The sequence below is a fragment of the Protopterus annectens genome, chromosome 3.part0 (assembly GCF_019279795.1).
Source record: "Protopterus annectens isolate FY-2018-M chromosome 3.part0, PAN1.0, whole genome shotgun sequence".
Lineage (NCBI taxonomy): Eukaryota > Metazoa > Chordata > Ceratodontiformes > Protopteridae > Protopterus > Protopterus annectens.
In genome coordinates, this window is record NC_056731.1 from 949,945,412 (window position 1) to 949,957,882 (window position 12,471).

Genomic DNA, 12,471 nt, shown 5'->3' on the forward strand with positions numbered 1-12,471 from the left:
GGTCTTTTATAGTTTTACAAGTGGGGGATAATCGGTATCACAGAGATTGCTACTTTCAGCATGTTACTTGGTACTTTTATAAAGCTGAATATAAATTATAATTAGAACTGCAGTGCAAGGAGAAGTGGTTTGAGTTGAGTGCTGCTTGTTTTTTTATACTTTATTTTGATTGGCATGCCAGTAATGTATTTAAAAAGTAATTTATTTTTCATACCTCACAACCTTATTTTTAAATGCTGCACAACTTTTTGTTTCCATCTAGATATTAAGTACGCAGGCATGTAGCCAATGCATTGAAATATTTATTTTTCTTCTCCACTTCATTTTGTCTTGATTGGACTCTCACAATGACAGTTTGACACTCAGGGCAGCGTATTTAATTAAAGTCCTAGTTTTGTGGTTTTGAGCATAGCTCTGCCCCTTTCTAGTTGTCCACACCCCTTCTCATTGGCCCCACCCATACAGCTGTGTCCTGCAGCCCCCCCTTTGATTTGAAGTCACCAGCCACCACTGAGGCAGACTGCCACAACACTAACCCATATTTCCTATGGGGGGAATACACATGTACTTGCAAATATAGCAGGCACTACAGGCATGTAACAGCATGGACTAACAGACACCAGTGTGAAAGTGCATACTCACTACCAATCTGAACACAGTCACAGTCACATTATGGTAAGCCTAAGTAATATTACAGTATATGGACTGTGTGAACAAAACCACCCTCATATGAGCCACTCACACAGTAACCCAACATATACTGGGCCAATACAGTGTAGTCTGATGCCTGACTGTGGCATGGGGCATGTGTCAGTCTGGCCCTACAAACATGTACACTGATAGGGTACCATAAACTGGAGCAGCATGCAACATCAGATAGAACAGGACCAAGAACAATGACATCTACCACAGTCTGTACACAGGCCAAGTAACATTCACAATACACACTCTGTCAACAATCACCATAAGTACACAGACCCCACTACTGTACAGACTACAGCAGCATGTCCAGGTTTTGTCTTCGAATATAAGGCTTACTATACATAACATGTCTAGCAATCTGATATCTCACTGGCTTGCTATCAGGTATGATGTCAGTAAATAGTGATGCACTGTACATATGCTCATCTTACTGCATGACATATGGACAAAGGGTGACAGACTTGGGGGACAGAGGCACAAACACAGGGCCAATATTGACATATTGCTGTGATAAATTGAGAAATTTACTGGTGTAACGGCTTGTTGTGACATACCTCTTCTGAGGGATTTGAAGTCAGTAACTCACAAGGATGTCACCATGTACTGAGTGCAATCATCAGAGTATGCCACTGCACTTCTAAAGATAGGTAATGTGTGAGTAACACACCACATGTAAGACTCTAGTCTGTGGCCAGTCTGCAGATAGCACTACAGGTGAGTTTCCTCAACCACATAACACTGTCATGCCAGACTTGAAATCATGTACAACAGCCATATCCACACAAACCCTGTTAAATCAACATTACTTCAAATGTAGAGAGCAATACTTACATTCTGTCCCAATGTCTGGAACATTCCCCTCCTGTGTGTTGGTCTGTCTCCACAGTGTATATTGTAAGAGGTATTTCCAACTACCCTCTGTGATGCTGTTTGTCAAAGACACACATGAAGTCCTGCTCACAGTGAAGGAAAAGGGCCAACACCCACATGAAGTGCTTAGTTACAGGAGTGTGTTTCCATGCAATTAGCTAAGGGAATGATACCACAGCTGTTCCACATGCAATTAGCAAGTGGGGGACTGCAATTCATGCACAGGCCATCAGCTGATCATGAGCATTCCTTACAAAACTCAAGCTGCTGCCTATGCAAAGCAGATGTACTTTTCCACATCCAAAAGAGAGAGAGAGAGAGAGAGAGAGAGAGAGAGAGAGAGAGAGAGAGAGACAGAGAAAGAGACAAACACAAAGTAAGAAAGGAAGGGTGTAAGAGAGTAAGAGCCAAGCATGTTTGTGTATGATCCGTGGGTGGAGAGTGGCATCTGGGTATTATAACATTTGTCTATATTGTTTATTAATCCATACTGTCACATAGTAATTGCACATGGCTGTACACATTTATGGCTGAGGATCGTCTACAACAACCTCTACAGTGTTTGAAAATGGTTGGCCTTGTAATGTGGACAATGGGATATATAGGTCCTCAATATAATGATGTAGCAAAACTCACACTGCAATGGATCCTGTCAGTACACATTCATCCCAACTCTCACACAGAATAGTGATGACACATGCACAAACCCACATTTACCAGTATTGGGTTTCAAACCCCTACCTTATTATGTATTGCTATTACAGTGTTATGCAGTTAGTGTACACACCATGGAGCTTACATATTACAGAGCTGTCTAAAGGTATCTTTGAAGGTGAGTGACATCAGCAACAGTGCTAAAGAAGGGATAAGAGAAGTGTAGTACATGTGAATGTCCACAAAGCAGGTGTTAATGGAGACACACACACACTCTGTCAGAGAAACGCACACTTCATCACAGTTGGCAGGATCAAGATTAAAACCCCTACCTAACTAGTTTGCTACACTACAGTATTACATAGTTATCACAAGCACCACATGGCTTATATGGCTGATACCTGGCCAAAGGGTTATTTCAAGGTGAATAACATCAGCAGGCATGCTAAAGTAGGCCAATGGGAGGTGTAGTGATTGTGAATGGCTTCAAAATCATTAATCTCCACACACACACACACACACACACACACACACACACACACACACACACTTGCCAGCACTGAGATGCATAGGTTCATTGCTTCGCAGGTGTGTAGTAGGTGAATGGGCCTGACAGCTGTACAAGGCTAGGCAAAGGGAATACCTTGGCATCAGGCCACATGACAATGGCCTCCAGTGTGGCTCAGGGGCATAGTCCCTGGAGTTGTCCACACAGGTGGGTATTGTATTCACTATCCACTCATCTGGGTTACTATTATGGATGGCCAGTGATGTACACTGCTTCCCATGTATGTGGTTTATATTCCATAACATGGACAGTGTCTAGGTTGTGCACATGTCCCACATGCATGTTTTTTGATATGTGGAAGTGTACTTGAGGTCTCTGGGGCATGTTGTGTATATATTGTTATCCTCTGATGTAGCATTCCTGACATCATTTGCAGAGACCTGGCTATGGAACTGAGGTTGTGCTTGCAGCTACATTGACAGCATGATACAGGCATTCAGTGGAGTTATTGGCATCTGTCCATACAGGGCATGTGTATAAGGCATGGTATTCCCTTTGTGGGTTATATTTGCAAACTCTACAGTTGTTGCAGGCATCCAGTGGTGAACATAGCAGAAGGACCACTGTAAGCATTTATTTGGGATGGAACAGGGTGCCATGTCTTTTTACTTAACACACAGTCAGGAGATGTTACACATCACAGTGCTTTCTGATGTCAGTGGCACTGTTGTTGTCAACAGGCATGTAGTCCACTGCAATCACATTGTGGTTACTATCTGTGAGGCAATATGCAGGGAACTACCAATATAGTGGTTGTTGCCTAGCCAAGTATGTTTGTGTATGAGACATGGGTGGAGAGTATGCTCTGAGTAATGCAAGGGTTGTCTATATTGTTCACTGATCCATATTGTCACATGTAGGGCTATGGATTGTCTACACCAGCCTCTCTGGTGTTTGACATCTGTTGTCCTTGTAAGGTGGACATTGTGACATATAGTAGGTCCTCAATATAATAATTTAGCAAAACCCACCCCACAATGCATCCTGTTATTACACAATCACAGCAACCTCCACACAGAATACTGAAGACAGACACACACACACACTTGTGATTACTGAGATTCAAACTCCTACCTAGCTATGTATTGCTACTACAGTGTACTGCATTTATTGCAAGTGCCACATAGCTTATTGGATGGATGCTGTCCCAGGGTACTTCTAAGGTGTGTAATATCACCAGCCCTTGTAAATACTGGCATTGGGTGATAGTTGGTGAGAGATCCCAAAAATAATTTTACTCTAATTACACATTTACATTTGCCAAGGCTGAGGTTCAAACCTCTATGTAACAATCTTTACAGACCATTATGGCACACATTTACCAAATGCACCACTGACCTGACATGGTTTAGTGTTGGCAACCGGTACTTGTAAGCTGATGATATCTGCAGGATCGCTAAAGTCAGGCTCTGAAATGTTTACTGGCTGTAAATGGGGCCAAAATCTTTGAGGTACACATGTACACACAAACCCTTGCCACAGATAAGATTCAAACCCATACTTGTGTAGTTACTGCTACTACATTGTTCCATGTTTATGGCATGCACCATGGAGCTTATAGGGCTGGCCTTTTTCCAAAGGGGTATTTCAAGGTGACTGACATCAGAAGGCTTGCTAAACTAGGGCAATGGGAGGTGTAGTAACTGTAAATGGCCTCAATCGCTACACACATACACACACACACACACACACACACACACACACACACACACAGAATTTCACAGTTGCCATGTCTGGGATTAGAACTCCTACCTAACTAGTATGTTACACTATAAAATTACACAGTTATTGCATGCACCACAGAGCTTATAGGGCTGGCCCTTGTCCAAGGGGTATTTCAAGGTGACTGACATCAGCAGGCTTGCTAAAGTAGGGCAATGGGAGGTGTAGTGACTGTGAATGGCCTCAAAATAATTAATCTCTATACACACACACACACACGCACACACACACACACACACACACACACACACACACACACACACACACACACACACACACACACACACAGTTTCACATTTGCCATGTCTGGGATTAGAACTCCTATCTAACTAGTATGTGACACTATAGCATTACACAGCTATCACACACGCCATGGAGCTTAAAGGGCTGGCCTTTTTCCAAAGGGGTATTTCAAGGTGACTGACATCAGCATGAGTGCTAACATGGGCTATGGGAAGTGCAGTGTGTGTGTGTGAATGGGCCATAAACCATTCCTCTGGAAACACACACACAACCCTCAGTCACACACTTCACATTTGACAGGATTGGGTCTACAACTGCTAGATGAATACTGATTTGTACTATCATGTTATACAGTTATCATAAGCAACACAGACACTATAGAGCTGAGTGCTACCAAAAGCAAATATCGACAGTGATTGACATTGGCACATCATGTGATATTGGCCAATTGGAAGTGTGGTGGGTGGGACAGGCCTCATGATGGGAATCTCTTTGTCACTGTCTGCCTCTCTCTTCCCCACATCTCTATATGTGTATGTTTGACCTATTATAGTGTGTTGGCCTTGGATATGTGTGAATATTCCTGTCCAATGTGTGTGCAAAGCATGAATGGTGTGCAATGTGGTGTGTGTGCACAGACATCTGTGACTGACAGATATGTATAGTCCACAGTTGTCAGACATGGGCTTCATTTCTCTAACTGAAGGAGCATGCCCAGTATGACTTTCTGTATTGAGTGTGTGAATCCATTCCAAGTAGGTTTTACTCCAGTACAAGATTTTGTGTTCTATACCTACAGCTAGCAACCTGTTTCTGCAGGATATCTGTAGATAGGTTGACAATATGGAGTCACTATGGGTGAAAGATAGTGGGATACTGTAACTATTGTTGTCTGTGCTGCTTGTGTTACATGGTTGGTGTTAGCAGAGATATTCAGACATATACTGTTTTACACTGTGATGTATTATGTCATCAACTACCAACAGATATACTTATTTGCTCACAGTTACTTCCTGGGAAATACAACATGAATGAAGCTGTGTCCAGTATTGTTGTCTGCAGCCTACATATTCTTGCACACTCATGCCATTCTGGAGGGGTAGCTGCAGACATTTGCTGATGGATCTGAGTAAATGGTCCAGCACCTTGGTACTGTGGTGGCCGAGGATCCCCTTTTTTGTACATCTATTGACACAACAGAATGGCCATATCCTGATGTGGCCATACCTCTCAGCTGTACAGATTCACCCAGGTTACCCTGAGGCAGGGCTCATGTATCTGGTCAGTTCCTCTTCACATTTTGGTTTATGAGTGGGTTTGTAGCCACACATTACTGGGTTTGCAGGCAGGGGTAGTATGGGCACACATCAGAGTTTCAGACTTCACACACTCCATGGCGACCATGCTTCTACACCCCCCACTCTGTTATTCTTTCCTCTTCCTAACATTATGCAAGTGATATTTGTGAAGTATCCGTACAGTTGTCCCTTCATCCTAGCATTATTTAGGAGTTGGTCCACAGTTCATGCAGTAGGATATGTTGGGCATGTTACTGGGATTGGTCGACATGGCTTTGCATTTGTGTTCTTTGGACTGTGTTATGTTGTTAGTTGGGACCCCATGAGATAACATACATTGGCAGTATGGGTGAGGCACAGGCCTTTGACAGAGGACTGTAGGGCATTTGGTAATGATACAGGCCATCTGTAGTAGGCCAGTGCATTCTGTCATGCCTACAGTCCCAGGCTGTGTGCCACTGGATTCCCCTGGGGTGACAGGGTAAGTGTGTGAGACGTTATTGGGAATAGTTCCTGTCCATATTAATCCATTGGTCTGGATGCTGGAAGGGTGCTGCTTACAGCTAGGGACACACCTGCATAGGACACCTCTGCAGCATGCTGCATTCTGTGGGTATTCCCATACAGAAGTGGGGGTCATACTGTGCCCATTTCCAACAGACGGGATATGACCTGTGATACACCTGTGGATGATGGGGTGAGCTGAGTGCATGTGTGATAAGGAGACTTCTTGCAGCTAACTCACAGATATACCTGGTACATTCCCCTTATGATGCATTGTGCAGGGACATAGGCAGTCTCTCATTACTTCATAACTTTGCCTTTTGTGGTCTACCAGTGATTGGCCAGACAACAGTATTCCATACTACACAGACAACTAATGTGCTGCTAACCTGTATGTACAATTCCAAAGGTGTGTGCAGTTGACAGTTACATTTTATGTACTCTGTCTAGGGTACTTCCACCTGTGTACTGTGTGTATGCTTGGGCTCACATTCATGGCATGTCCATCTTTCAGATGGTGGCAGATATTGGCATCTGAACAATGAGTATGGCTGACTGCTGAATTGGGTCTTGCTGGGATGCATTGTGGTTGGCACTGCAGTTGTCAGAACATGGACCCTGTCATCGACAGTACTGCCCATAGGCCACTGGGACACAACCTTCCATGCCTACATGCTGACCACTTCCACACAATGTACAACACACAACAACCTAACACACAGAGACCTGCATATTGCACACATGCAACAATCTATCCTGTAAATTGAGCCAGCTCAGGTAATCTGTGCTCCACTGTTATTAACCCCACTTGTACATGTTACTACATTTCTACATAGGATTGTGGGGGGGGCACCTGACAACTGTAAACATTTGCTATGACTGTACTGGTATTTCAGGCACTCTGTTGGCTTCCATTTCGTTTTGTATTCTGACCTATCATGCAGACTAGAGGCATATCAGTGGAGTACAGATCTTAGGTTTTATTGACCTACATTTCAGTTTCAGACTTCATACCCTGCAGAACTAACATACAACTGCCTGACCTGTTGCAGTCTGCCTGTGTAAGTCTGGAGGGGGGCTGTTATCCATTGCCATTAATTGGAGGCCTTAGCATAGCTGTTCTTTATGGTCATCTACTCCTGTCCTGCTGTCCTGCTGGCTGAGGCTATTTTTGGGTATGTGAACTTCACTGACATGGATGTGTGTGTCCTATAGACACACATTTGGGCCACCACATGTACTGCAGTGGGATTTGTCACCTTGTCTAGTACTGCCTACTTTGGTGACACCAGTATTTGTTATGGATTTCATGCTGCCCATATAGGTTTCCACTATCTGCTGCCATCCCATTCAGCGACCCAATTCTCTTGCATGCTCACATCCATACCATAGCTACAACTAGCAGAACATACTACTCCATTCAGCAATTGATAGGAAGAGTTAGTTACTTGTGGCTGTGCCAGTATTGAGAATGGAGCTTGAGGGCTCACTATGTCAGATGGACATAGTACACTGCCTATACATGGTAAGGCACAGGTAGTGTCATGTTTGGCATCCCTTTTACTGTATGTGTGAGTCAGAGAGAGGTGTCACTCCCTGGGTTCCTACCATGTCAGTGTATGTGCTATGTGTTACCTCTTTGCCAAAGCCTGGGCATACTGGGCACACCTCCTTCTGCCTACATGGGCAGGCTGAGGTTGTTCCTCCTCCAAGTCAATCTGTGCCTGTGCTGGTTTTGGCAATGGTGGGGGGGGGGCTGTGTGGCCCTGCTCCCATGCTGTTCCTGCTACAGCTGTTTCCACAGGATCATATTGTGTAGCATAGCACATACAATGAAAATTTGTGCACATGTAGCTGGAGAGTACTGTAAGGCTCCACCGGATATGTCCAGGCACCGGAACCATGAATTGAGCATCCCAAACACATGCTTTATTATAATTCTGGTTTGTGCGTGTGCCTCATTATGGAGTTCTTGTTTGGGTGTGTGTGTGTGCATTTCTGATGGGTGTCATCAGCCACAGCTCAAGTGCGTAACTAGCATCCCCCACTGGGTGGCCATATGGGATGTCCCCACTGGCAAATCTCTGGTACAACTGTTTCATATGCCAGATGTGGGAGTTGTGATAGCTTCCAGGGCTGCCAGCACACACATTCATGATAATGCCCTGGGCATCGCACATGACCTGGCAGTTGATGGAGTGGAAGCCGTTGTGATTTATGCAGACCCTACCCTGCTCACCAGGTAGTGATTTGATGTGTATGTGCATGCAGCAGTCTATAGCACCCACTACCTCAGGGTATTCTGCCATTTGGTGGAAGAGACACATATTGCTGGTCAAAGCCTCACGGGTGTTGAGGAAATATATGTGCTCACTGGCATGTGCTGACATGGCATGCAGGAACTGGTGGAATACCCTGGATGCTGATGCCTGTGAGATCTCTATGATATCCCCAGTTGGCCTTTGGAAGGTACCTGTGGCTAGTATTCTTAAGCCTACACATACCTTGGTATCCACTGGGAAGGGTTCCCCTTTGTCAGTTCTGTGTGTGAGGCATTGCCAGCACAGCTCAACAATTTGCTGTAGGATGTCCCTGTCCACCCTATAGTGCTCCACTATCTCCAGCTCATGTAGCCCCTGGGAGGTTACCCTGGGTCTGTACACTATTCTCCTTCTCCTCACTGTGGGTTGGTCATCAGCATTCTCATCCTCACCACCCTCAGCCTCTTCCACATATTGATGAATGAGAGTGACAGCAGCCCCTATCATTTTGTTAGTTTTGTCAGGTAAAATTTCCCTGTCTGTGTACACCGGTGGTGTAGAGTTTGTGGGAAAAACCAGAGTGAAAGGTGTTTGCATAGTTTATAATAGTGTGCTAGGCTGGGCTGCTGCCTGTGTAATTGGCTGATTCTGATACATTTCACCTGCCAGCTAAGCTAGTTCTCCTTGATTGCCTTCCAACTGCTGTTTTCCCTTCCCATTACCTTCCTGTTTATGCCCAGAGGTGCACCACTCGTGTCCAATGCTCAGATGTGAACAGAGCTGCTATTTCCTTTTTTTGTTTAAAACCCAGTGCATGGCGTGCACACCCATTTATGCAATGTAAACACTGCTAGGCAGCCTCAGACACACACCCCATTCCTTAGCTGTGCTTAGCTAAGGGCAAACACGGGCCACAGAGCGCCAGTAATCTTACAGCATGCATGACACTCCTCCTTATCAGGTTGTCTACCTCTTAGGCTTGTACCATACTGTTGCTGGATTTACACGGTTGGATGCTAGCTAACACTGAGGGTAAAACTGTGATTCAGTATCAATCCCCTGACTGCTAATTCATGGTTACAAGACTGACAGCCTTCCCCATTAGCAACCACTATTCCATGGTATTGTTGTCTTCTGCATGTCATTGACTATTATGGCAGAATGCTGATTTTGGTTTAAAAGCTTATTTCCAACTTTTTTTTTATTTTTGGGCTGATCCCGTTTGCGCAACACTGCCCTACACTTAAACAGCTGAAATTGGCCAAAAAAAAAAGTTATTTTTTATACTTTTGCAACTATTTACCATGCCAATGGCCATATATTTGGCCATTGGCATGGCTACTACATTGAATACATGCTTTCTTTGGTGCTGTCATACCTCCGTTTTATAATTTGCAGAAATGTATTCAATTATTAGCCGAATACATTTCTGCAAGTTACATTCTTCCTGCACAGATGCCTGCCTGCTTCCTGGATCACTAATTTACCTCATTTGCATGGCTTTCACCTGCAAATGGGGTAATTAGCATACAGGAGCTGTGTCCATGCAGGAATAGTGTAGGAGCACTCGTGCACGTCCCAGGAGCTCATTCCTGGATCACTTGTTGGCCATATTGCATGCAGCAGCTCTTGCACTATTCCTGCACACCATGCAGAGCTTGCTGAATCCTGAGGCTGGTCTTCTATGCAATACTCAACAAGACTTCCACAATCGTTTTAGTACCATGAGTGCCCTATGCACAGCCATCAACAAAATCTTTAATAACATGGTCACATACCTCTCAACAGTACAGATTTTCACAGAATGTCCAGTTTTTTTTTCTCATGTTTTTGGTCTGTTTCTCATAAAATTGTGGTTTTCTGGCAAATCATTTGCAAATTATTGAGGGTTGACATCAGTAAATAATGACAGTCATTTGAGTTTCAGACTCCATGCCCTTCAGGAAAATTTATACTAATGCAAAACCTATTTTTCTATTAACTTTCTAAGTTTGTAAGAGCAATAATTAAAAAGTGCCCCTATTTTTGGTCCTTTGTCCCCCACTATTTATGATTTTGCCCAGATATTTTGCTCTAAAAAGTTGAGAGGTATGAACATGGAGGAATCTAGATTAACAGGTATACTATTCATTGATATGGCCAGAGTACTCAGAACAGGTTTAGCTTTAGATTTAGCTTTAGAACTCAAATAATATTATGATTCCAAAGTTACATTCTAGGCAGATCATTTCAGGTGTACTCAAAGAACATTTACACAAACCAAGTCTCTTTCAAGACAGGAGTAACCCAAGGTTCACTTCTGGTTCCATTCATTTTCTCACTTTTCATCAATGTTCTGACCAATGACCTCACACATCTAAGTATTATAATTTATGCTTATGACCTCCTCATACTTGAAACTAGCAAAAAACTTCCCCAGCTGCAGCTGAAATGGCAAGATATTGTCATTAAGATTTGTAGCTGGACCCAAAACAATAGCTTGCTTAAGCAACACCTTAACATCTAGCATCATGATCTTAGGAACACCTCAAATAATTCTCAAGAACACAATTACTGATGTTACAGTCACAAACAGAAGCAACCTTCAGATTGCCGCTAAAAAGATTTACTGTACCCTCACTCCTGACTGCTTATTATCCTTCTGTAAGCACACTGTCATCATTGCAAACAAATTACTATCCCAGTTAAAATTGGACTATCAAGTTATAGAAAGGAGTGCATTAATTCCAGACATTGGATATGGTCTCCCATTAGTAATTTTCCACTCAAGCAAAAATACACAAAAAATATAAACTGCAGATTTGTATTACTTGCTTATCAGAGAGGACATCATTGCTTACTCTTATCCAAGGTAAAATGGCTACCAGTGAATGAAAGAGCAACCCAAAGAACAGAGGTACCTAGGCCTAATATTCACCTCTACCATCTCCTTTACCACACACACACACACACACACACACACACACACACACACACACACACACACACACACACACATTTTATAACTAACAGTGTCCTTGCTCAAGTAAAACTATGTTACAAGACATGCAAATATGTTACAAGACCAGTCACCTCCTTTCACCTACTGTTTGCTAAAATATTTTAAAACCAAAATTTGAATATGGCCTTGTTTTTCTCATTATGCCATCAGCTCACAAAACTCATAGAATGCAGACTGCCAAGACTAAAATCTGCAGATTCATTCTATAAGCAGACACCCAGATGCACCATTGCAATTTGCTAAAAAAAATTTCAAATGGTTTTCAGTGCCTCATAGGCCACATTTCTTCTTCTCTAATTTAAAAGGTGCTAAAAGACTGTCACTGCTTCCCTTTAAGATTGAAACTACCTTTACCAGACAACCATTATATACCTGGAAGTACATAGGAAAACAGTTTCACTCTCATATACCATCCATTTAAAACTACCGCAGGTGAAATCAGTTATTCTAGATTGGGATCTGCTACCTTGAACCATCTGCGAGACATCAACAATCTAAATCTGGAAACCATTAAAAGCTTCAAAGTTGGTATTCTTGTGGAAGTTTAGAAGCTAAGAGGGAAGATAGTGAAAAAATCTGGAAGTTTTCTTTAACAGTATTTTAAAAGGACGCAAAGTACAAGCATCCTGGAAGAAAACACTTGGTGGC